Genomic DNA, 25110 nt, shown 5'->3' on the forward strand with positions numbered 1-25110 from the left:
GAATCAGACAAACCAGAGAGAAACCCGGGATTGTGGTGCACAAGCAGACCAGAAAGATGCCTGCCCGATCTCAGTCAGGGCGTTTGTGGCAGGGGCACTGGAGGATGGAACTAGCAGAACCTCTCCAAGTAAACACATTCGGCAGCTGCTTGGAAAGTACTGTTGTCAGATCCTCCAGGGTCCTCTCATCTAGGACTAATTTTAAGGTAAAGAATAGAGAAGAAACAAAATGATAGTTCAGAGGATTGTAGCTAAAATATTAACCTTTTGAGTAGTGAGTTTTTTTCATGCTCACTGACTGCTGGGAGTGAGGTTTTTTTTTTTTTTTTTTTTTTAATGAAATTAGTTCCAGTTCCAGTTTTATCAACTTAAAATCATGTTTGTTTGATAACCAACTTATGGAAACAAGAAGACCATACATTTTCCTCTTTTTTTTTTTTTTGTATTTTTCTGAAGTCAGAAGTGAGAAGGCAGAGAGACAGACTCCCGCATGCACCCGACCGGGATCCACCCGGCTTGCCCACCAGGGAATGATGCTCTGCCCATCTGGGGCGTTGCTCCATTGCAACCAGAGTCATTCTAGCACCTGAGGCAGAGGCCATGGAACCATCCTCAGCACACGGGCCAACTTTGCTCCAACGGAGCCTTGGCTGCAGGAGGGGAAGAGATTGATAGAGAGGAAGGAGAGGGGAAAGGGTGGAGAAGCAAATGGGCACTACTCCTGTGTGCCCTGGTTGGGAATCAAACCCAGGACCTTCAAACGCCAGGTCAATGTTCTACCACTGAGCTAGCAGGCCAGGGCCCATTTTCCTTTTTTTTAATGTTGTCTTACACATGTACGATCATACTCTGGATGGTCAGGAGGCACAAGGACATATATGAATGTTTGTACTACTCAAAGGGTTAAAGAAAATCAGAAAAATTCAAGATTGTACATTAACAATGAAAGCTGTAGCTTTAATAATATCTGGGTCTCCTAACATTAATCCTTATTGGAGAAATTTTCCATTAGGGAAAGAGTATGACTCTTCCCAGGCCCCGGGGAAAGAGGTGGAGGATAAGAAGGAGCTGAAGGCTCCTCGGGAGGCAAGGGAGGAGGAAAAGGTATTTTGTCTTTTTTATTGGCCTCCTCAAATTCTTCATCTCCCCCATCATCATTATTGTCAGTTTGTAAAAGTTCTAAAGCAAATTTCACTAAAGTCCAAGTTGGCCAGATAGTAACAGGGAATGGAACAACTTGAATATGTAATTTTTTCAACTCTTTTCCTACCTTTTCTCAGTTATGTAAATCTAGACTTCCTAAAGTAGGGAACCAAGTACAATGCTTCTCAATTACTTGTAATAATTCTAAAAGTTTCACTTTGCTGGCTTTAGCCCCTCCAGCCTTCAACAATTGTTTTAAGAGACAGATATAGGGGCGGCATTTTACAACACTGTCCTCGTTCCCCACTGTTACCCTGTATTTCCCCGAGGACGTCCTTTCCACTTACCTGTGACGGACTGAACTGAGGCCTCTACTTCCCCTCGAGGTCCAGCAGTTATTTCCTTACTTTATCAATCTGGCGATCCTTCTTCCAAACGTGCCCCTCGTTGATCTTGAGCCTCACATCAGGTGCCAATTGCAGAGACCAGCTCGGCAATGGGTGTGCACGAGAGGAAGGCGCTGCAGGACTTAACAATAAACACACAAGACACACATAAAGAAAAGATGAGGTACAGGGGACTCCCAGCCTCTTGGACTGAGAGTCCAGATTTCTGCAGCCTCATCGTATTTATTTGTTTCTTTAAACCGCAAGCAAGTTAGCAGAGCATAGGCTCAGTAACAGAGAAGGATGATTAACTAAAGCCTTGCAGGTGTGCAGGAAATGGCTAAAAGGTTCAGAAGCTTCCATTGAACAATCTTCTCAGTGCTTGTCGGGGCAGCGTTCTGCCCCCGCAGGACTTGGTGTTCCAAAGTCTGCACCAAAGACTTGTGTCAGGGCAGCATCCTAGTCTCCAGCCATCCTCCTACAGTCAGGTATTACATGTTTTAAAAATTCTCGTGGGACACAAGTACACCTGCCACAGCATACCAGTTGATAATCGCTACTCTAGATCAATCTATGCTGTCACAAATGCTAAGATTTCGTCCTTTTTTTTATGGGTCAGTAATATTCTTTGTATATATGTACCACAGGTTTCTATCCACTCATCAGTTGATGGGCACTTGGGTTGATTCCATTACATGGCTATTGTAAATGACGCTATAGTGAACATAGGGGCATATCTATATATTTAAATTATTTTTCTGGATCTCTTTGGGTATATACCCAGAAATGGAATTGCTGGGTCATAAGGCAGTTCTATTTTTAATTTTTTGAAGTTTCTTTATACTATTTTCCATAGTAGCTGCACCAATCTTTATTCCTACAAACAGTGCATGAGGATTCCCTTTTCTCCATATCCTTCTCTAAACCTGTTGGTTGATTAATTGATGGTTGTCATTCCGACAGGTGTGCGGTGATATCACAATGTGGTTTTATTATTATTTTTCTCAGATGTCTTTTGCCTTTAATTAACATCTAAATAGGTAATATATTCTATAATTATAACATGGAAATGTCTATGAACAAAATAGGGGTTTTCTTTTGTTGTTGTTTTTTTTACAAATCCCTAAGAAAGAATGGTCAAGATCTTCCAAGGTTTAAACAGCATTATCAGTGCCCCTGGGGTGTGGTCAGTGTTTGGGTACAGAGGTCTATATCTTCAATCTGTGCATTTTTTATTTCTTCTTTCAGTGCCTATTCACCATCAGGTGCAGCGGGACAGTCTTCTTCTCTTTCACTTCTTCTGACTCTGTTTGGATTTCATACGCCATTCCATAGCCTCCTGAAATGTCAGTGACTTCTGATAGTTAAAACTTGAGGAATGTTGTCTTTGAGGATCTGGGTTACTTTGAGCTCCCCTTCAGTCTCCATAGCAAATATCTGCTGGGGGAACCAATTTGGCAGATCAGAGGCACTGTTGCAGCCGGACTCCACACTGCCACACCTGGCCAACATGACCTGTAGCCCTCATTATGGGTTTTTTTTTTTCTCATTACGGTTTTAATTTGCATTTCCCTGGTGCTCAGAGACCCTGAGCATCTTTTCGTATGTTTACTGGCCATCTGTATTTCCCCTTTGGAGGAGTGTCTATTCAGGTCCTCTGCCCACTTTTTAATTGGTTTGATTTTTAATTGTTTTGGTATTCTTTTGTGTAAGTTCTTTATTAATTTTGGATATTAACCCCTTATCAGATGTATCATTGGCAAATATCTTTTATTCAGTAGGTTATATTTCTGTTTTGTTGATGGTTTCCTTTGCTGTGCAAAATCCTGTTAATTTGATGTAGTCTTGTTTATCTTTTCTTTTGTTTCCCTTCCCCAAGAAGATATATTAGAAAATGCATTACTAAGAAAGATAGCAGAGATTTTACTGCCTATGTTTTCTTCTAAAAGTTTTGAGTCTTATGTGTAGGTCTTTAATCTATTTTAAATTTATGTTTGAATATGGCATAAGATGGTGGTTTAACTTCATTTTTTTACATGTATTTGTCTAGTTTTCCCAGAACTATTTTTTGACTAGATTGTCTTTGCCTCATTGTATGTTCTTGCCACCTTCGTCATGGAATAATTGACTAGATAGGGCTGGGTTTATTTTTGGGTGCTCTATTCTGTTCCATTGATTTGCATCTGTTTTTATGACAGTATTGTGCTGTTTTATTAAGATAGTTTTATACTATAGTTTGATATCAGGTAGAGGGGAAGAGAGAGAGAAAGAAAGAGAGAGAGGAAGAGAAAGGGAGGTGGAGGGGTGAAGAAGCAGATATTCGCTTCTCCTGTGTGTCCTGACCAGGAGTCGAGCCCATGACATACGCACAATATGTCTGATGCTCTACCACTGAGCCAACTGGCCAGGGCTCATAGGAATAATTTAAAATCAAAAATAGTTTTAAATATAATATGTCCACATTTAAAAAACTTCAAAGAGTATAAAGCACCTAGTTTGAATTGAAATTCAATAGGATTTTGGTAAAAGTGATATAAAGCAGCCAACACAAACCAATATTTGGAGATTTCCCAATAGAATTACAGGCTCTGTTGGCACACAGCGTGCCTCCAGGTTATGTCAGGTAGCAAGGCACTGAAAGTTGTGCTATGGTCCAGTAAAGATTATAATGTTTCTCACCTGTCATATTTCCTTGTCACTCTCCGTGCCACGTTTGCACTCCCCCACCACTGAACCAATGCCTCGTGTTTTCAGTTTTGTTACGTCAGCACTTCTGCTCTAATTTCACATTATGTATGATACAGAAAGCAAATAACAATGACTCAGAGTAGAAGTTTATTTACATCTCATAGAACAGTGATGGAGTGAGCGGGCCAGGGTGATATGACGCTGCATGTTTTTGGGACTCCAGTTTCTTTCTTTCTTTCTTTCTTTCTTTCTTTCTTTCTTTCTTTCTTTCTTTCTTTCTTTCTTTCTTTCTTTCTTCCTCCCTCCCTCCCTCCCTCCCTCCCTCCCTCCCTCCCTCCCTCTTTTCTCTCTTTCTTTCTTTCTTTCTTTCCTTCTTTCTTTCTTCTTTTTTTTTATTTCTTTCTTCTTTCTTCCTGGAGGAAGGGCTGATAATCTTAACTTTATTATTTTATTACAGATTAACTGAGGTATAATTGGCATACAAAAGACCACACAGCCTGACTAGGCAGTGGTTCTGTGGATACAGCATTGGACTGGGATGCAGAGGACCCAAGTTCGAAACTCCTAGGTCGCCTGCTTGAGTGCAGGCTCATCTGGCTTGAGCGCAGGGTCACCGGCTTGAACATGGGATCATAGACGTGACCCCATGGTCGTTGCCTTGAGCCAAAAGTCACTGGCTTGAAACCCCAGGTCGCTGAGCCGCCCCCCACCCCAGTCAAGGCATATATGAGAAAGCAATTGATGAACAACTAAGGTGCCACAATGAAAATTGATGCTTCTCATCTCTCTCCCTTCCTGTCTGTCTGTCCCTATGTGTCCCTCTCTCTGACTCTCTCTGTCTCTGTCAATAAATAAATAAATAAAAGCAGCACATATTTAATGTACACAGTTTGATGAATATAAACACTGGCATGTGCCTGTGATATGCCATCACCACCATCGAGGTGCCGTTGTTAACGTGCGACTTCAGTCTTGCATTCTGATGCGGCCTTTTCATAATTTATTGTTGTGTCTACAACATAGGCAGTGGGAAGAGGAGAGGTAGAAGAGGGGGACAAGTTGTTTTACTTTTAAAGGCATCACCTAGAAGTTTCCCATATCACCTCTTGGCAAAAATCTAGTCATGGCCACAACTAGCTGAAAGGAAGGCTGTGGTCTTTAGCCTGGTGGCCACGGACACAGCTAAAATTACAGTGTTCTGTTAGTAAAGAGAGGGGGGTAATGGGTAGTGGGTGACCACTACAGTCTTCGCTCTATGCTTAGCCCCATAGGCTTTGTAGTCTCTGGTTGCCAATGTCCACTGATAGTACAACATACTTGTGCTATGTTGGTAACTTGTGGGCAAAGTGGCCCTGGTGGAAGAATTGGAAAACTGGAATAGCTGCTTCCTAGAAGATCTGACTCCTGCTGATTTGGTAAGAAAGAGATAGTATTATGAGTATGCTGGCATTTCAGTGTTTCTGTTGGACTTCTGTGAGGCTCAGTAGCATTGCACTATGGACGGTTTAGCACCACAACCCTGGAAATTTTAGATCCAGGTTTATTAAATATTCCCCACCCAAATAATGTGCTAGCATACTTTGGTGAAAAAATAACCTTGGTGCTTATTATTGTAAACCATATATATATTTTTTTAAGTGAAAAGAGGGGAGAGGCAGACTCCCACATGTGCCCCAACTGGGATCCACACAGCAATCCCCATCGGGGCTGATGCTCAAATCACCTCAGTGCCCAGGGCTATGCTGGAACCAATCAAGCCACTGGCTATAGGAAGAAAGAGGGAGTGAAGGGGGAGTGGGAGGAAAAGAAAGCAGTTGGTTGCTTCTCTTGTGTGTCCAGGAATTGAACCCGGGACGTCAATACTACAGGTCAACACTTTATCCACTGAACCACCAGCCAGGGTCATAAACCATATCTTGTATAATATTTCTATGTCAGGGTAGTCATTCTGCCAGGTGTCAAACTACGTGTTCTGCAGGACTATTTCAAATATATAAGACATTTTCTGATAATAAATCTTACATGTTTATTTTACTTAATAATTTTAGAGTATGCTTGAGTATTTTTAGCAGTATGCTGGCAATAGTATTAAGATTCTATTATACTTTTTGATTAATTTAGACACTGTGGTAGGTAGACTAATGGCCTCCCAAAGACAGAGCCGTCCTAATTTCTGAGACCTGTGAATATGCCATGTTCCTTCCAGATGTGATCAAGAGTATGAATTTTTGTATGGGAGATTATCCTGGATTATCTAGGTGGGATCAATCTAAATTTCATTACTCTTCAAAAATAGGAGAGGGAGACAGAAGAGTGGGTCAGGCAGATGTGACACGAAGACCTGACCTATTGTTGGAGCTCTGAAGACAGAGGCAGGGGCTGTGGAGAATGCTGGTAGCTGCCAGAAACCGAACAGCTGAGGGCACAGACCCTTTCTCCCACCAAGAGCTTCCAGCAAGGAATGCAGCCCTGCTGCACCTGGGCTGTAGCCGGGGAGGCAGGTGCTTGACCTCTGAACCACAGAACTAACTACAAGATGATATGTTTCTGTTTCAAGCCAATTGGCTGACATCTCTACAATATCAAGTCAATACATCCTGAAACAGCAATGTTTTTCTTATTTTATATAATTTTACTTTACATCCCTTAGTAACATTTTAAATGGTTTTTTCATAGTTGATGCACATTCTGTTAAATTGTAAATTAACGTTTTAAAGCACAGAGTGGATTGTATCACTCTTTTTCTTACTTGGTGTTTGCAGCTTTCGAAAGTTTACTGAGTCAACAGTACAGTCTTCAGCAGGCGCTTGAGAACCTCCATGATTTAGTTTCTGTCCCTTTCTAGCTTCATCCTTTCTACGGTGCTCCAAATGGACTTACCCCTCTGGCCTGTTGAACACAATTCACGAGAACTGTGCTCGTGATGACAGTTATCAAATAAAATATACAGGATACCAAATTAAGTTAGAATTATTTCTAATAAGGAATTCTCTTTTTTAGTGGAAGCACTTTCCTTGTAATATTTCCCCTTTATCTCATTCAATATGCATAAGCCACCAGAAACTTCTCCAGGTTAGCTGATACCCGGTATTGTTGTTTGCTAAATCTGATAGCCCCACTCATGATCTTTACGAGTTTTCACTTTCATCTCATTCTCTGTCCTCAGATACCCTTCAAGGCCAAGTTAAATATCAACTTTAACATAAATTCCTTTGCCTTTTTACTTTCTTCACAGAATTGGTAGGCTGAATGTCTTTCAGATTGCAAACTTGCTGAATGTTTGTTTTTCTACTTTTGCCCAGAATGCCTCATATCTATTACAACCTCAATAAACACTTGCTGAATAAATGAATAAATATTAGGCAATAAATCATTAAGTGAAGTAAATCTCAAAATGAATGTTATTGGTAAACTCAGATAGGCTCTAGAGAAAGTTATTGGAAAGCTAACTATAGGCATTTCATAAGTAATATGGCTTTGTGTTTACGGTTAAAACACTTAATAAAATAGCAACTCCCTATAAAATTGCTGTGTGCATCAACTGGAAGTCAAGAAGTCATGCCAACAGGGAATTAGGATAACCCAACCAAAATGTTTCTACTCTGCAGCTGTGGGTATCCGTCACCAGTGGTACTTCTGATATTCATGCATAAGAGTAAGTTTTACACATTCCCTCACTCACAATTTTAACGATATTGCTTGTTTTCCTGATTTCTTTAACCAATATGACTTCTAATCTGTACTTCTACCTATCAGATTGATTTCTCATGTTGTAAATTCTTTAGTAGGTCTTTCAAGAAGGGTCAATATAAGACTTATAGATGAGTGTAGGATACTAATAATTTCTCCTTTTGCTTTCATTGAGACAGACTCTGTTATAAAAAGAGTTTGAAGTAATTTTCTTGAATTGACTTTTCTCTTTAAAGTCTGAGGTGACTGGCAGCATAGGCTCCAGGTAGGGACTCTGCACCAAGAAAACTGTGATTCTTAGGGTTGATGCCAATAAATTTGCTCTGGCTAAGTGTATATCTTAGAAGACCCATGCCGAGTACCACTGACCACAGGGCAGAGCAAGCATGCTGCTACATCAGGAGATATCACTGTGTTTAAAATGCTTTATCATTTCAACATCCATACTGGACCTCCAAAAAATAAGGCAAACAAATTAGCCTCCTGTCCATCCACACAATACAGGTAATAGAAGTCACCTGCTGGGGAGTAAAGGTGATTTAAAATTTTTCTACAGTTGAAAATTGTTATTGCTGTAGCTATTGTATATAGCATTTACTGGTCATTGTATATGAATGAGAATTTTGGAGACTGTCCTCCTTTCTGAGAGCACCCGAAGTCTGGGGCAGCTGTGCTCATCTGCCACGGGCCATCAGTGTGTTCTGGAATTTGAGATTTAGAATATTTATCTAATCTGCAAGTTCTTTTCTCTCTTGCTGCTTCTACATCACTTATTCAGGTGAGCAGGTGGTATTGTCTTTGGATGCCTCTTTAGGTTCAGTTGGAGAAGGGATCAGCACAGTTTCATCCCTAGGATTTAGGCATAAAGATGGTTTGTGGGAAGGAGGACATTTGGTGAACTGCTCCCTCAGAGATCAAAGGGAAAGAACAGAAACAAATTGTGCTTTTACTTATTTCAGAAGGGAGCCAGGAACTATTAATATAAATCAGGAGCCAATTCATGGATAATTACATAAGATCTGGAATACATGTTATTTTTTTATACTATCTAAACTTTTATTTTATATTTTTAAACTTTCCTTTCTCTTAGCATAATTTTTAAAAGCTTTTAGGAAAAAATACAGTAAGCTTGACTCTGAATACTGCTAAGGAGCGGGTTGCTGAGGACCTATTGTGTGATCTGTTGTGTCACCAGGCGTAGGGCAAGAGAATCCCTAAAATGAATACTAGCAGAGTGAAAGGGGAAAGGGGAGTGAACGGACCCCCGAGACTTACAGAAAGATAGCAAAGAGGCAAAAGAGTGTGACACTGACAGGCTGTGTCAGGGTTAAAGCACAGATTCTGGGGTTTGTGGTGGTACCTTAAGGGCTGCTCTTAACTGTTTTTTTTTTTTTCTCTCTCTCTTTAACAGTAAGCTTAAACTTACATTTAAAAAAAATGCACCTAGGACTTACTAGCATGTAACATTTTTTCCTATTCCTACACTGTTATTGCTAAAATCTGTATTAGTTTCCAGGGCTTCTGTAAGAAATACTATAGGGTGAGTGATGGAACAACAGAAATGAGTACAGGGTCCTCGGTTTATGACATAGTTCCGTTCCTATGACAGTGACGTAGCCTGAATTTTGATGTAAGTCAAAATACACCCCAGCCTAATACAAACAGAACACTTGCACTTTTAACAGTCCAAAATGGCGTAGGTAAGCATACTGGGGGACGCCAACTCCCTCACTCGTATGCTGTGTTACTGCGTATTCTTCCACTGTGCGCAACCAAACTAGTTCGCCTACGTGGTCTGTAAATACAATGCTAACAGTGTAAGTAGATACACTCATATCTCAATTTTTAAATGTTTTTATGGTAGTGAGTATCGTAAACTTGAAATGTTGTATGTTGAGACTGTCGTAACCTGAGGATCCCCTGCATTTTCAAACCCTGGAAGCTAGAGGTCCAGGTTAAAATGTTGATAGATTCATTCTTTTCTGAGGCCTGTCTTCTTGGCTTGTGGACAGCCTTCTCACTGCATCCTCTCATAGCCTGTCCTCTTCGTGTGCACCTCTGCTGTCCCTACCTTCTCTTATAAAATCACCAACCTACTGCTCACAAAAATTAGGGGATCAGGGAATGTGCAGATACTCCAGTACTTTCAGCCATTTGTATAGTGCATTTTCACCAATGAAATAAAAGTAGGTTTTGCATCTTATTTGTATAATCAAACAACTTTCTTTGACTTGTTTTTGCTTTTCTGATGTTCTTGTTTAATAAAAAAAAATCAAATGCTTTTTTTTATCGCTTCATATTCATTTTGAAATATCCCCTAATTTTTTAAAGTTATTTTTTAAAATTTATTTATTCATTTTTTTAAAGAAGAGAGAGAGAGAGAAAGAGGGGGGAGGGAGAGGAGCAGGAAGCGTCAACTCCCATATATGCCTTGACCGGGCAAGCCCAGGGTTTTGAACCAGCAACCTCAGTGTTACAGGTCAATGCTTGATCCACTGCACAACCACAGGCCAGGAATATTCTCTAATTTTTGTAAGCAGTATATATGGTGGGTTAAAGCCCACCAAAAGGGGCTTGAATTGATCACCTCTCTAAGGACCTCATTTCCAAATACAGTCACATTCTGAAGTACTGGAGGTTGGGACTTCAACGTGTGAATTTTGGGGGGTACACAGTCTAGTCCATAGACATGATACTATTATTACCTGGAATCTCAGTGCTGTTATGGATTCACACCTTGGCTCCCCCACCTACTAGCTCTGTGACAACTGGCAAGTTATTCAACTCCTCTGTGCTTTAGTATCAGTAGTTTCCAGGTAGATAGCTCCTGGTGTTGTTATGTGGGTTGAATGGATTAATGCACACACAATGCGTAGAATAGTGCCTTGCACTTCATCCAGTCTCAGCAACTATTATTAGCTACTACTATCACCAGTGGTACTTCTGATATTCATGCATAGGAATAAGTTTTACACATTCCTTCACTCACAATTTTAACGATATTGCTTGTTTTCCTGATTTCTTTAACCAATATGATTTCTAATCTGTACTTCTACCTATCGGGTTGATTTCTCATGTTGTAAATTCTTTAGTAGGTCTTTCAGGAAGAGTCAACATAAGATTGAATGTATTCTTGTTTTGCTCTCACAGACAGTTAAGTTTATGTGGTATAAAATTCTAAGATGAAAAATATTTTTTCTTGTAGCTCTGAAGACACTTTCATTTTTTTCTTGCATCTAATGTGGTTGATGAACTATCAGACATCAAAGTTAATATTCTGGAACTTTTTAGGATTTTCTCTTCATCCTTAGTATTATAAAATTTATGCAGTTTTTAAAATCTTCATCTTGCTTGGTGCTTTTTAATGGCTCATGACCTTTTAAATCTGAAAACTAATTTCTGTTAACTTTCCTTTCATAATTTTGATTTTATTTTCCTTTTATTCATTATTCTGGAGGAATTTTTGTGTTAATATTTTATCTCACCAGTTCATTGATTTTATTTTGATTTTTACTATGTCTCTCAAGTTTTTACTTATTTCTCTCATGTTTAGCTTAAAGAACATCTAATTACCTCTAAGTATGGGACAACATCTTCTCATGTCACTCTGGAAATTATCTTTATTTTAAATTCATAAGCAACTTTGCTATGTTTCCTCAATGTGTAACTTTTTTCTGATTGCTGTGTTTGGTACCTTTCTCTCAAATATTAGCCTTTTCACTAATAATTTTTGGTTATGTGTTCACGTTTGAACTTGAGATAGTCTACTAGCCTTTCTGTAAATGTTATTTCTGTTCAGTTCAGTTTGTTTCTGAGAGTTGTTAGAAGTATTGCCTGGTGCTGTGTACTGATGCTGTCTTTCAAGGATCCACGCCTTCTTTTCTCCTTAGATGTTATGTGTGACATGGCTTTGTTTTCCCAACACAAGCACATACCTTCACTGCTGTCAGATGAAGTGTGGAGGGCTCACACTCCTGGCTTCTCAGCCAGTCATTCCAGGGCTCTCTCCTGATCCCAGTGTATGAAATATTTGTGCCAGTTCAGTACTGAACTTGACCCAAAAGTTAAAAATTTATTTTCAGTAATCATAGCTTTTTAGTTGTAATGAATAGGAGATTATGTAAGGGTTAAGAAATAGTTAATATGCTTGTGATTCTCTCTTAATGGCTCCCTGGTCTTTACTTTGAAATGCTGCATGAAGTTTACCTTTGCAGAAATGTCTAGGGAAAAGCTTATATTGGGGAAGTACCTGTTAATTAGGGGAGTGTAAATCACAATAGTTGTTTGTAAAAGCCTAGACACAAGATTTACTGTGAAAAGTTAAGGACTATAAATTTATTAGAAACTTAGTTCACCAATCTTAAATCTTTACTTTGTATCCTAAGAAAACAGGGAGTTTTTTTCTCAGATAATTCCTGGAGGCAGGTGATCCCAGAGGAACCAGGTCCCAGATGTTCCTGGGAGCACCTGCCCCTGGCTTGTCTTGAAGATTTACCAAAGACACCAGGTAGGACCCTGTTGATTATGTCTGTGCCCCATCAGAAGAACTTGCAGAGGAGATGTTCCTGCAACTGAACCCCCACCTTCTTCACGTTGTTACACAAATAACTACTCAGACATTTTTATCCCTTACACTATCATTAACAGCCCCTGAACCATATAAAAACCACCAGAACCAGGACAGTGTGACAACAGTTCTTTTGGACAGGAATTATCTGTTTTCTCAAGTTGTTGCAATTTGAATTAAAGATGCTCTTATACCTACTTAGTCACTGTCTCTCATGAAATTGGCAAAAATAAAAGAGTGACAAACAACATAAATCCTGGCTTGTTCTGGTAGCAAATTCATACTGGACTATAGTTTTATACTTTAATTCAATCTTTTCTTTTTCAGTCTTTTAGAGTTTTTTCACATACTCCGTTGTATTGAAGATATTCTTTATTACTTCTATCATGGTAATGAAGATTCATACATCTTCTTGTGGATATTTCTGTAGAATTATTTGACGTGTGTCACGTCCACCATTTTGAATAAATTCCACAATTTTTTAAATTTATAGTCAGTTTCCTACTTTATACTGTTAATCTCTTATCTCTTTATACTGTTAATCCTTAATTATCTTTTATCATTAGAACCTGTTTGGTATATACCACCTGATAAACAAAAGGTTCTCTATAGACTGGCTTTGAATGTAGAGCAAGTTCTTAACTTTCTAAGGAAGAACTTACACACCTATAAAGTAAGATATTAACAGTACAACCCAATCGAGGTTTATGAGAATTGAGTGTAAAAACATATGCAGGCACTCAGTTTCTACAATCTGTCTCTTTCATCTCAGGAGAAATTGGACATAACCACTCTCCATACAACCATTTTGTGTCCACCTTTTTTTTTTTTAAATACATTTTTATTTTAATGGGGTGACATCAATAAATCAGGGTACATACATTCAAAGAAAACATTTCCAGGTTATCTTGTCATTTAGTTATGTTGCATACCCATCACCCGAAGAGAGATCGTCCTCCGCCACCCTCCATCCAGTTCTCTCTGTACCCCTCCCCCTCCCCCTTCAGCTTGTGTCCACCTTTTACGCAGCTCAGTAAGATGCATTCAAAAGATAGATGTGCTATTATTTCAACTATTTCTCAAGAGGGCATCCAGAAAGTTCTGTTTGTATCAAACGTAGGTCTTGGGATTGTTTACTTCTGCTAATTTCCTATAATTTGTAATGACTGCCACAGTTGCACCTGTAATCTCTCTTTTTTATTACTGTTCACAGCAAGTCTGCTTTACAGAAATGCATTACCCAGGACTCTTCAAATTCATGCTAGTAGTTTTCATGCCAGCTAAAAGAAAAGGAAAGCCTAAGGACTCACCTACAGATTCAGATAAGGCAATCAAGCTTCCTAAGGCTTTAGGCTCTACTGTTCTCTTTTCTTGGATTCATCCTCAAGCTGATACTTTTCATAGTGTAGTCACAACAAGCATAAGCCAAATGTGGTCTTCGGTGTTCAAGATTTCATCCACATGCTTTCAGAAGAATTTATGTTAAATCACAGAAACAAACAAACAAACAAAACAATGACTTTGCTAGAACCAATTACTTATACAAAGATAGGCAGAATCACACATGGTTGACAGTTTCATTAATAGGCTATAAAGGGGAGTAGGTACAGTTCTCCAAGAAAAGAGGGACCCTGTTACTAGGAGTAGGAGTATTGGTCAGCCAGAAGAAATAAGTTTTCAGTACAAGAGGCAATACAAATGATAGCAGATAAGAAAGTGAGCCACATTTTCTGTAATTTTCACCCTTCATCTCTCTCTCTACTTCTAAGGAAGTTTTAGCTGAAAATTTGTTTTCTTCCATCAAGAGTCAAAGAGGGTGCTCATTTATTTGCTCACTCATTCACTTATTCGGTTCAAATCCTTTATTGCATTCCTGCAGTTGCAAGCTTGGACATAACTGAGATGCTGGGTGTAGTCTCAGCTCTGGAGGTCTGGGACTGCTCATAAGTGGTTAAGGTCTATTCCTTATCCTCATAAACTATCTGATTTAGTTTCAGCACTGTCTGTATTACCAGACACACATAGAATTACTCAAAATGCAATGGAACATGGATGTATGAAGGTAGCGCTGTGAGTGCGCAGGGGTAGCAGTGGTTGAGTGTGCCTGCAGGGATCTGGGGTGTGGAGGGTCACCAAAGATCTCTTGAATTGGAGAAAGCTATGAAAGATGTCCTTTTCATTAAAAGGTAATAGCTTGAGTGACGTGATGTTACAAGTTTCCATATTAGAAGTAATTGCGGGGTCAAAGAAGGCGAATTGAGAGCAGACCTTGAAGAGTGGTGGAGCTGAGCGGCTGCACGGCCATGAAGGAGAGGGCTGGGAGAGGACGGGGCACCCTGAGAGGGTGAGATGTCTGTTCCCCAAACATATTCCTCTCTTCCTCTGGAATTTAACATGTGTTCATTTAAAGTTTTTTATTTGTATCAAATAATAAATTCTATATATGTCTGGCAAAAAATAAAAAGAGATAGTTTGGACAATGGATTGAAAGCAGGGGTATGTAGTCAATGTGATCCTTACTTTTTCTGAAAGCAGGAAACTCATGAAAAGGCCACTTTTAGAGGCTAGTTTAGTGTAAGATATGGATATTTAGACTGTGATGAAGGACCCCTAAATAACTTTCATTTGTAAGTTATTTATTTACAAGTCTCCTTGGTTGGATTATGAGTAGTTCCTGGGCAGGGATCAAATATTATTCTTCCTTGTTTCTCTAAGCGTGCCAAGCCTCTTCCAGGAGCTACTTGTATTAATATCACTGTACATGTTCCAAAAGAGCAAGTCATTCCTGGCAACACAAGGAGTACAGCTAATAACATATGCTGGTATTTTCCATTCTTTTTTAAAGCTTCAGTCGTCAATAGGTAATGATGGAAAAACACAATCACTGCCCCTAAATGTTCATTTCTGAGTTACACAATCAAAATATTTTATGATACATAGGTCATGGGCTTTGATGAATCTTGCCTCTTGTCTGCCATAATGGGGTTATAGTGTCCTAAAAGAGAACATGTTTTTCCCTACATGCCATACCATTTACATAAAATATAATTCTAAATAGATAGCCAATAGCTGCTATAGCTACAAATGCTTTGAAGTCATTGAAATTACAAGTGGCATTTAAACCAGAGTTTAAAAATCACCCAGAATGAGATTACAGTAAAGCAAAGCAGGTTGGGGGGATTGAACTCTAGGATGTTTCACATTTATTATTATTATTATTATATTTTATTTTTATTCATTTTTAGAGAGAGAGGAGAACAAAGAGAGAAAGAGAATGGGGGAAGGTGCAAGAAGCATCAACTCCCATATGTACCTTGATCAGGCAAGCCCAGGATTTTGAACCAGTGACCTTAGTGTTTCAGGTTGATGCTTTATCCACTGTGTCACCACAGGCCAGGCATAGATATTTCACATTTAGATGCCAAGTGGTAGCAGTGGGACTGATGAAGGAGAGTGGGAAGGAGTCTCTAGAGAGGTGGGGAAAATACATAGAGTCGTGTTACACGAACGAAGGAGAGTAAGAGTTTGAATAAAGAAGGTATAGTCAGCTGGTTGTGTACCACTAAGAGGCTGAGTTAGAGGGTGATAGAAAAGTGGCCCTTAAATTTGACAACACAAAGGTGACCTTAACAGGAACAGTGTATGTAAAGTAACACATACATTGAGAGGTGATAAAATTTGTGCTGGGAAAGAACAGAAGTGCCTGGAGGGAGTGTTGGTGTCCCTAGCGCTTGTGAGTGCACTTAATACTTCTGCCCGAGTCGGAAGGCCTTTGTTCCTGCGCACTGTTCCTTGCCAGCAACTGAAGGTGGGGACAGGTGGGTAGGATACTGACAGGGCAAGAGCATGAAGTCATTGTCTAGACTTGGCAAGCCCCTCAATCTGGGGCTGATGCTTGGACCAACAGAACTCTCCTTAGCCTCTGGGCCAACGCTCGAACCAATCAAATCACTGACTGCTAGAGGGAAAGAGAGAGAAAAGGGGGAGAGGGAGGAGGAGAGAAGCAAATGGTCGCTTCTCCTATGTGCCCTGACCAGGAATCAAACCCCGGACGTCCATATGCTGGGCCAACACTCTATCCACTGAGTCAACTGGCCAGGGCTAGTTGTTTTCAAGCCAATGGTAACCCTAGTCTCTGCCCACTCTCGCTGCCAGCTCCTTTCCTCTGAGCCAGTAGGGAAAAAAAATAAGGCCTGGCACTCCACAAGTGCTGAATGGATGGATAGATGGATCAATAAATGAATGTCTCCTGATGGCAAAAGAGGCCCCAGGTGCTCCTGTGTTGAATCTTCTGGATGTTTGGCATTGGGCATCATGAAACCCAAACTTTCGGAATAGTAGCTCCCCAAAGCCAGAAGGTGGCTGCCAGCCAGCATTTCCCTAACTCTGAGAAGTGGGGCTTGGCTTCGGCTTAGGAAAATGGGCGTGGCTAATTCTAGAAACACAAAAAAAGCTAGTTCTAGTAGCATGACTTCTTTGCCAGTAGTTTTTTTCCCCTGACAACTTGTGATGTCTGACAGGTAGTCACACATAAATTTACCCGCCCTCTCCTGCCCTCCAACCATCTCACACTACAGCAGAGAGCTTCCTGGGCTGAGCTGATCAGCCTAGAAAGGAGCTGAAGAGAAAGCCCCTCCATGGCCCCTACACAGAGAGGACAGGCACTTGGCCCAGCCTCTGACTGTGTCTCTAGGGAGGTGCCCCTCTCTTCCTGCCACCAGCCGACCTGTGTAGCATGGAGCCAGGGCAGCTTGGGGTAGATGGAGATTTTGATGCCAGCTCAGAGAATGTCCTCTGCTGTTTACTGCAGAATGAGTATCTCTAAGGAAGTTATATTTCTCCCCTAGAAGAAGAGGCCTAACTCCACCAAGATTGGTTTCAAATCCTAGTCTTTTTTACCAGTCATGACAGTGGCTGATCCTTACCCTCCTCCTCTGCTACAATGGGGATGAAAATGAGTACCAACCAGGTTGTTATGAACATTAAACCACCTGAAAAGTGCCCAACATGGTGCAGGGCACATCGATGTTTTAATGAACAGTGAGGAGTGGTATGATTGTGGACAAGTGAATGCTTAGCTGTTGGATTAGCTCCAATGGAACATGAGGACACATCTGCTGAACCAGCATTCATAGCAGTAACTACCAAATGGCACCCCGTGACAAGCAGGGTGACTTTGAAATCTACCATCTCATGATATGAACTGTGTTCTTTGGCTCCCTTTCTCCTCCATGAAGAAAGTTACACTTAAAGGCTGAGTGGACGTTGGCGAGGCGAAGGCCTGTGTTGGGATCTCAGGCAGTGCGACAGCGCACTCCCCGCCGAGGGGCGTCCTGCAGAGGCCCTCAGACTGCACTGTGTGGCCTGAGCTCAGAGTTTGGAGTGAGGCTATGCGGAAACCACGGTCAGGTCACGAGCCTCCCCTGAATGGCTGAACAATATCCTATTTTATACATCAACCACATTTTTTTTATCCACTCATGTATTGATGGATACCGAGGCTGTTTCCATGACATGGCTATTGTGAGCAGCGCTGTTACAAACTTGGGGGTATAGACTTCTCTCCAAATCCCAGAACCAGCATGATTGAATTAAAAGCTCTGGGATGAAGTCCAGCAGTCTGAACAGTAACAAGATCTGTAGGTGATCATGATGTGTGTACAAGGCTGAGAGCACTGGCCTGGGGAAATGTCAGTGGAAGCATAAATTATTACAGGTGCTAAAGGTGAGGAATGTGGTTTGCTAAAAAGACAAATTAGAAGGAAATTCAAAGATACATATATTTGATTAATTGTACATGGAATGTGAGTGATTCTCTCTGGATTTCTGCCATTAGCAGGAGAACAGTTTTCTAGAATTCTAACCCATTTACTTCCTCAGAATATCTTTTTTTTTAATAAGTGAGAGGCAGGGAGGCAGAGAGACAGTCTCCCACATGTGCCCCAACCAGTATTCACCTGGCAAACCCCCTACTGGGCAATGCTCCACCCATCTGGGTGCTGCCCCGTTGCTTGGCAACTGAGCTATTTTAGTATGCTTGAGGTAAGGTCATGGAGCCATCCTCAGAGCCTGGGGCCAACTTGCTCAAAACATTTGAGCCATGTATGTGGGAGGGGAAGAGAGAAAGATAGAGAGAAATAAGGGGGAGGGGTGGAGAAACAGATTTTTGCTTTTCCTGTGTGACCTGACCAGGAATTGAACACGGGACTTCTACATGCTGGGCTGACACTCTACAGCTGAGTCAACTGTCCAGGACCCAGAATATCTTAAATAAATCAAAATGTAAAAAAAAGAAACAACCTTTTGTAGAGAGACTTAAGAGTGGTTCAATCTGTGTAAGCCAGTGATTAATTCTTATTTTAATATAATATCTGGAAAGATATTAAGCTAACTTATTTTTCCATTTTTTTTTAAGGTCCAACATGGGAATTGAATTGATGAAAAACTTTTCCTCCATCAAATTCTTGCAATGTTACAGTATGTCTATTGTGCTGTTGCCTTCCACTGTAACAGTAAGTCTATTGTGTTGTGTTCACAATTTATCAACTTAGAGGAGATCCTTACTTTCAGAGATATTTCTTTGGCATTAACCATTTTGATCTCTCATTTCTTGGAACAAATAGTATCAATCATTCTGGGTTTTACAGAAAATAATTTATTCTTGGAAATTATTTTCATATCAATTTAAAATAATTTTTGTCCTGAGTCAGATATTAAAGGTTAGGCAACCCTTAATTTCAGCTATATACTCTCACAATGTATGAGTTATTCATATTTAAACTTGAGATTTATTTCTAAAAAAGCCAATAATTGGGTCCTGGGGCTATGTGAAAATGTTTCAGTTGAATTGCAGAGTGGCGAAAGTCCTTTGGTGGTTTCTAATCTTTTAGCCAAACCATCTCAGTCAAAGTTCTATAAACTAGCAATTTTTGTGGATTTAAAAAAATTTTTTACCACATGAATTTCAGTGATAAATATAAATCCTTGTCACTCACAAAAGTGATGTTTCTGCTACACTGGAATTAGAGTGAACTTCATTTACTCTTTTCATACATTCAGCAAATATTTATTGAGGACCTACTCTAGGCAAAGAATTTTGCAAAAGCCTGTGGAAACAGAGATATAAATAAATTATGAGCCCTTTCTACAGCTTACAGTCTATGGAAGAGTCAGTTTCCTCTTTTGCTATGGCAACCAACATCCATGCCCAACTTTTACAACAAAGGTTCTTAGATTCTTGAGACAACGTGAATTCTCTTAATATCTCCAGTTTCTCTCTTGCCTGGATTGTAATTTCTAGTAAAGTAGGTGGTTTCTTAGAAGGTAGGCCCAGACTGTTATTTTTCAGAGCCATTATAGATTTGGTATAATTCAATATGGATAAATGTAAGTTTCTAAACTTATACCCCAAATCCCATTAATCTAGGTAGATTACAAAGAAAGTATGGTTTTAAAGTGGCACAAATGGTCTGATCTGTGGTGGCACATTAGATAAAGCATCTACCTGGAATGCTGAGGTCACCGGTTCAAAACCCTGCACTTGTCTGGTCAAGGCACATATGGGAGTTGATGCTTCTTGCTCCTCCTCCCTTTTCTTTCTCTCTCTCTCTTTCTTTCTCTCTCTCTCTTTCACTCTCTCTCCTCTCTAAAATGGATAAAAAAAATTTAAATAGCCAAATACTTAAAAAGAAATAAAGTGGCACAAATATAAGTATAAAAATGACCTGAGGCCCTTGCTGGATAGCTCAGTCAGAGCATCTTGCTGTAGGAAAGAGGTTGCTAGTTCGATCCCTGGTCAGGGCATATACAGGAACAGATTGATATTCCTCTTTCTCCCTTCCTGTGTCTAAGATCAATAAAATAAACATTAAAATACTGCTACTCCTCCTTTTCCTCCTCCTCCTACTACTACTAAAAGGATGACATGCTATTAATTGCCTAATCTGTGGTGGCACAGTGGATAAAGCACCAACTTGGAATGCTGCGGTCACCAGTTCAAAACCCTGGGCTTGCCTGGTCAAGGCACATACAAGAAGTAACAACTACAAGTTGATGCTTCCTGCTTCTCACCAGTCTCCCTTTTCTCTTTCTTTCTCTCCTCTCTCTAAAATCAATACATAAAATATTTAAAAAAAAGAAAAACATGACCCAAGTCTCACCTGGGTGAAGGCTTGTTATGAATCAGATTACTTTTTCAGTGGGGTATTCAGAATAGGGAGGTTACGGTCCTCCCTTTTCCTGCACAAATCAGACCACACTGAGAGTATCACATTCAGTTCTGGGCACAACAATGGAACATGTAAAGACTTAAAATTAACCAGAGAACGTGATTCTGGTACATACAAAATAAAATATGTGTGACACTCATTTCTTAAGTGTGTTTAAGTTTTTCATGGATAAGTAATTTGGGGAGGAGATTTGCAGCTTAGCATGGCCAGTGTCATCAGTACAATCTTCGGCTGGGACACTGAGGCCAGCTACTTTGTGGCCACACATCTCCTCTTGATCTGGCTAGCTGTCTCACCGTCGAGTGGCTTTGGGGACAAAGTGAAGCCCAGGGAACCATTGCGAATGCACAGGAGAAAGTCTATCTCTGTTCCAGAAAAAAATGAACCCAATTTAGAGAGAACTTTTTATTTTTTCATTTAACATGATCTTGTTAAATAAATATTTGTGGAAGAGAAAGGAGCAAAGATGGGGAAGGGTGGAGGAAAAGGATGAAAAGGAGGGAGAAAATGAGAAAGATGTTTCTAAAATTATTTGTGGCAGTAAAAATTACGTACTGTGAGCAGTTTTATTGCCAAACAGTCAGAACATATAAAAGAAATGTCAGGTTGGAATGAAGACACCTTTTCCCAGGGGTTATACTGTGAAAAAAAGTGGATTACAGCACTCTGCAAACAGACCAAGTTAAAACCAAAATACATAAATGATGACTTGAAGAGAAAACTTATTTTTACCTTATGGGAGTTTCAACACTGTGCCATTGGGTCAACTACATACGTAAAGTTTGGAAAAATATGTATGTTACTCTATTTTGAAATTATAGCTGAATTTTGGGTTATCTTTTACAATAATTAGAATTCTTTTCTTTCCTGATTTTTGTTTTATAAATTTTCCAAACATTTGGATTTGGTCTTTTAATAAAAAGTTAAACTTTATTTTTAAATTCACAAATATTAACATTTTCTTCTTCATCTTATATTCTTGAAAGGAGTTCAGAATTTTGTTAAGATTTTAATGAATCCGGTAAAATTCGCTACCTCCCATAGGCAGCAATGTTAGTATAGCTAGAAGTGATCTTGGATAGGATTCTATAAATGTGGTATGTATTTTAAAATATCATCAGTATTTCCCTTTTGTTGAAAGATTTATCTATTGTTTTCCACTAGCCTTAAAATATTTTGACATGGTGAACTGGGATCTTAAAAACACATGTGCTTCTGAATGGCGAAAGGTACACTTTGGTTCAGTGGGAAAAGCATGGTCACCACTTACTACTACAAATCTGTTCTCCGTGAAATATGAAAACTATATTCCATGAGAAACAAACTGAGTAGCAGGAGACATGACACAACCATTGTCATTACTGTTTGCCAGCACTTCAGACTTGTTTCCATCAACGTTTCCATCCATGGGGCCATCGATGTTCAAAATGCCATTAAATGTCTGTTATTGCGAAGCCCAGAGATGAAGGTGATCTGTAAAACTGACAATACCAGGGAGATGTATCTAAATGCAGAAAATGTTTAGTGACTTTCATGGCTACATTCAGAAACTTATCACGAGGGACATTTTTGTGGATCTGAACATGGGTATTATTGATGCTTGGGGGTGTGACTATTGCCTATGGCACTAATAATGTCCATTCACATGATTATGTGATTAGAAATCAGATGAATATATTTAAAAAATATATTTGGTAGAAGAGAAATACAAAAACGCAACCCTAGCCATTCTTGATAGATGACCCCACTTACACTGCAAGGGTAGTTTAATGCAATCTAAGGTAGGAGGAAAGAAAATTTAAAATATTGTTTCATTCTAGTAAAGTATGCATAATGAAAAATTTGCCATTTAAACCAGTTTAAGTGTATTTTTCAGTGGCACTGTGTGCATTCACGATATTGTATAACCATTACCACGATTTAGCCTCAAAACATTTTCATCATCCTAAACAGAAACCCTGACCCATTAAATGCTAACTTCCCATTTCCTGCAGCTACTGGCTACTACCATTCTACTTACTGTCTCTGTGAGTTAGACTGTTGTAAGTAGCTCATGCTAGTGGAATTATATAGTATTTGTCCTTTGTATTATTTCACTTAGCATAATATCTTTAAGTTTCATTCATATTGTAGCATGTGTCAGAATTTCCTTCCTTTTAAGATTGAATAATTATGCTTGACCAGGCGGTGGCACAGTAGATAGAGCTTCGAACAGGGATGCAGAGGACCCAGGTTCGAGACCTCGAGGTCTCCAGCTTGAGCACAGGCTCATCTGGTTTTAGCAAAAGCCCACCAACTTGAACCCAAGGTCGCTGGCTCGAGCAAGGGGTTATTCAGTCTGCTGAAGGCCCGCAGTCAAGGCACATATGAGAAAGCAATCAATGAACAACTAAGGTGTTGCAACATGCAATGAAAAACTAATGATTGATGCTTCTCATCTCTCTCCGTTCCTGTCGGTCTGTCCCTGTCTATCCCTCTCTCTGACTCACTCTCTGTCAGATCGAATAATTACTTTATTGTATGTGTACACCACATTTTGTATATCCATTTTTTTCTGTTGATGGACACTTGGGTTGTTTTCATGTTTTAGATATTGTGAAGAATGCTGTTATTAAAAGGAAATCAAATTTAAATGAATGTTTCCAGTGCTGAGTATGATGATAGAGGAGCAAAACATCTTTATTCATAATTTAAGGAAATCTACAACCTAGAAAGTAGTCTAAATGGTTCAGGTTCATAAAAAATGTGATCTGCAGGAGAAAACTAAGTGAAATAATAATAGCAATTTTTTGCTTAAGAAAATTACTTAGAATTTAATCTCTAGATTGCAAGGAGAATCAAGGATCACAGTCCAAAACTCACAAGCTCATTGAGAGGAACCAACTAAGCATTTTGTCCATGTGCATACTGGGAACTCTGGTTCTTACTGGCACTGAAAGTACGGGATGAGATCTTACCCAAAGGACCTCAACTTATTTTACAAACTTTTTCTCTAAATCTCCCTCTCAGAATAAAAGTACCATCCTTTCCATTATTATACTTGAGTTCTCAAGAGTGGAAATATTGTTACTCAAGGATAATTCCCTTGTTTGAAATGTATTTCTTAGGGAAAGGAAGTAAAATTATGACATGGCAATATCGGTCCAAAGACCAGGTCACACAGCTTAGGACTGGGTTCTCTAAATCAGGAAATACATATCAGAAATCTCCTCCTTGGACCGAGTTACTCATTGATTCTCATTCTTCCAATCAGAAACTTTCCAAATAAATCTAACTATTTTTCTAATCCTTGCATTCCTAAGTGCTTACATAAGTTATCATTCTCCTACAAAGGCAAACTCAAATTCCTTTAACTTAATTCAAATAGGATATGCTTTCTGGTTTTCTAACCACTTCTCTTCTCCAAGTGTACTGACGTTTGACTAGATCACTCCACAACATGTCTTCTGCTCCACCTCTCACTGAAACAAATTGAGCGCCCTAACTTAAATGTGACCAATCAGCATAGAATAATGAGGATTTATTACTTCTCTGTTCTAGAGCTACATTATACAATATAATTGTCATTAGTCACATGTGGCTGTTTAAATAAAAATTAAATTACATTAAAGACCAGTTTCTTGCTTGCACCAACTGCATTTCAAGTGTCACTAGCCACAGTACAACATTGCTGGCATTTGTCTCTGGAAAGTATTTTTAATGTTTTGTTGTAGCATTTGGATGTGTTTTGGTAAATAATATTTTACAAATTTTATACTGAGTAAAAAAATCATGAAATGTTGCTAAGTGTCAAACTCTTGACTTTTAAACTATTTATTTCTGGTATAGTCTTTAAAAGAAATCCTGGAATCTATGTATTTTATAAAATTTTGGCCTTGTAGTACCAGTTCCAGGTTATTGCAGGTATTGATTGTATTGCTAATATGTAAGAATTGAGCAAGCCATTTGAAGTTGTAGAAATGTATTTGACTGGTATTATTAAACCTTTTTCAAAATTCCATCTATATACTCTGGAGTGAAACTAGAAATTAATAAAAGGAAAACTAAAAAATTTACAAATATGTAGAAATTAAACAATGTAGACTTAATCAATGAGTTAAAGAAGAAATCACAAAGGAATTTAGAAAACAATTGGAGACAAAATAAAAAACACAACTTACCAAAATTTATTGGATACAGGACAAGCAATACTAAGAGGGAAGTTTATAGTGGTAAATGCTAACACCAAGACAGAAAAAAGTTGTAAGTCAATATCTTGACTTCATACCCAAAGGAACTAGTAAAAGAAAAACAAACTAAACCCAAAGTGAGAGGAAAAAAATGAACAAAAACCAAGAGCTGGTTGTTAATAAGAAGAAAATAAATAAAAACCGAGTGCTGTAGTTATTTTTTTGTCAAGATCACAAAA

General features: G+C 39.2%; 1 pseudogene; it reads left to right on the forward strand.

Moving 5' to 3' along the window:
• Nucleotides 1-22400, forward strand: part of LOC136319534 (NXPE family member 2-like) — a 65734-nt pseudogene extending 43334 nt beyond the window's left edge.
• Nucleotides 22401-25110: the final 2710 nt, after the last annotated feature.

This window comes from Saccopteryx bilineata, chromosome 1 (assembly GCF_036850765.1).
Source record: "Saccopteryx bilineata isolate mSacBil1 chromosome 1, mSacBil1_pri_phased_curated, whole genome shotgun sequence".
Taxonomy (NCBI): domain Eukaryota; kingdom Metazoa; phylum Chordata; class Mammalia; order Chiroptera; family Emballonuridae; genus Saccopteryx; species Saccopteryx bilineata.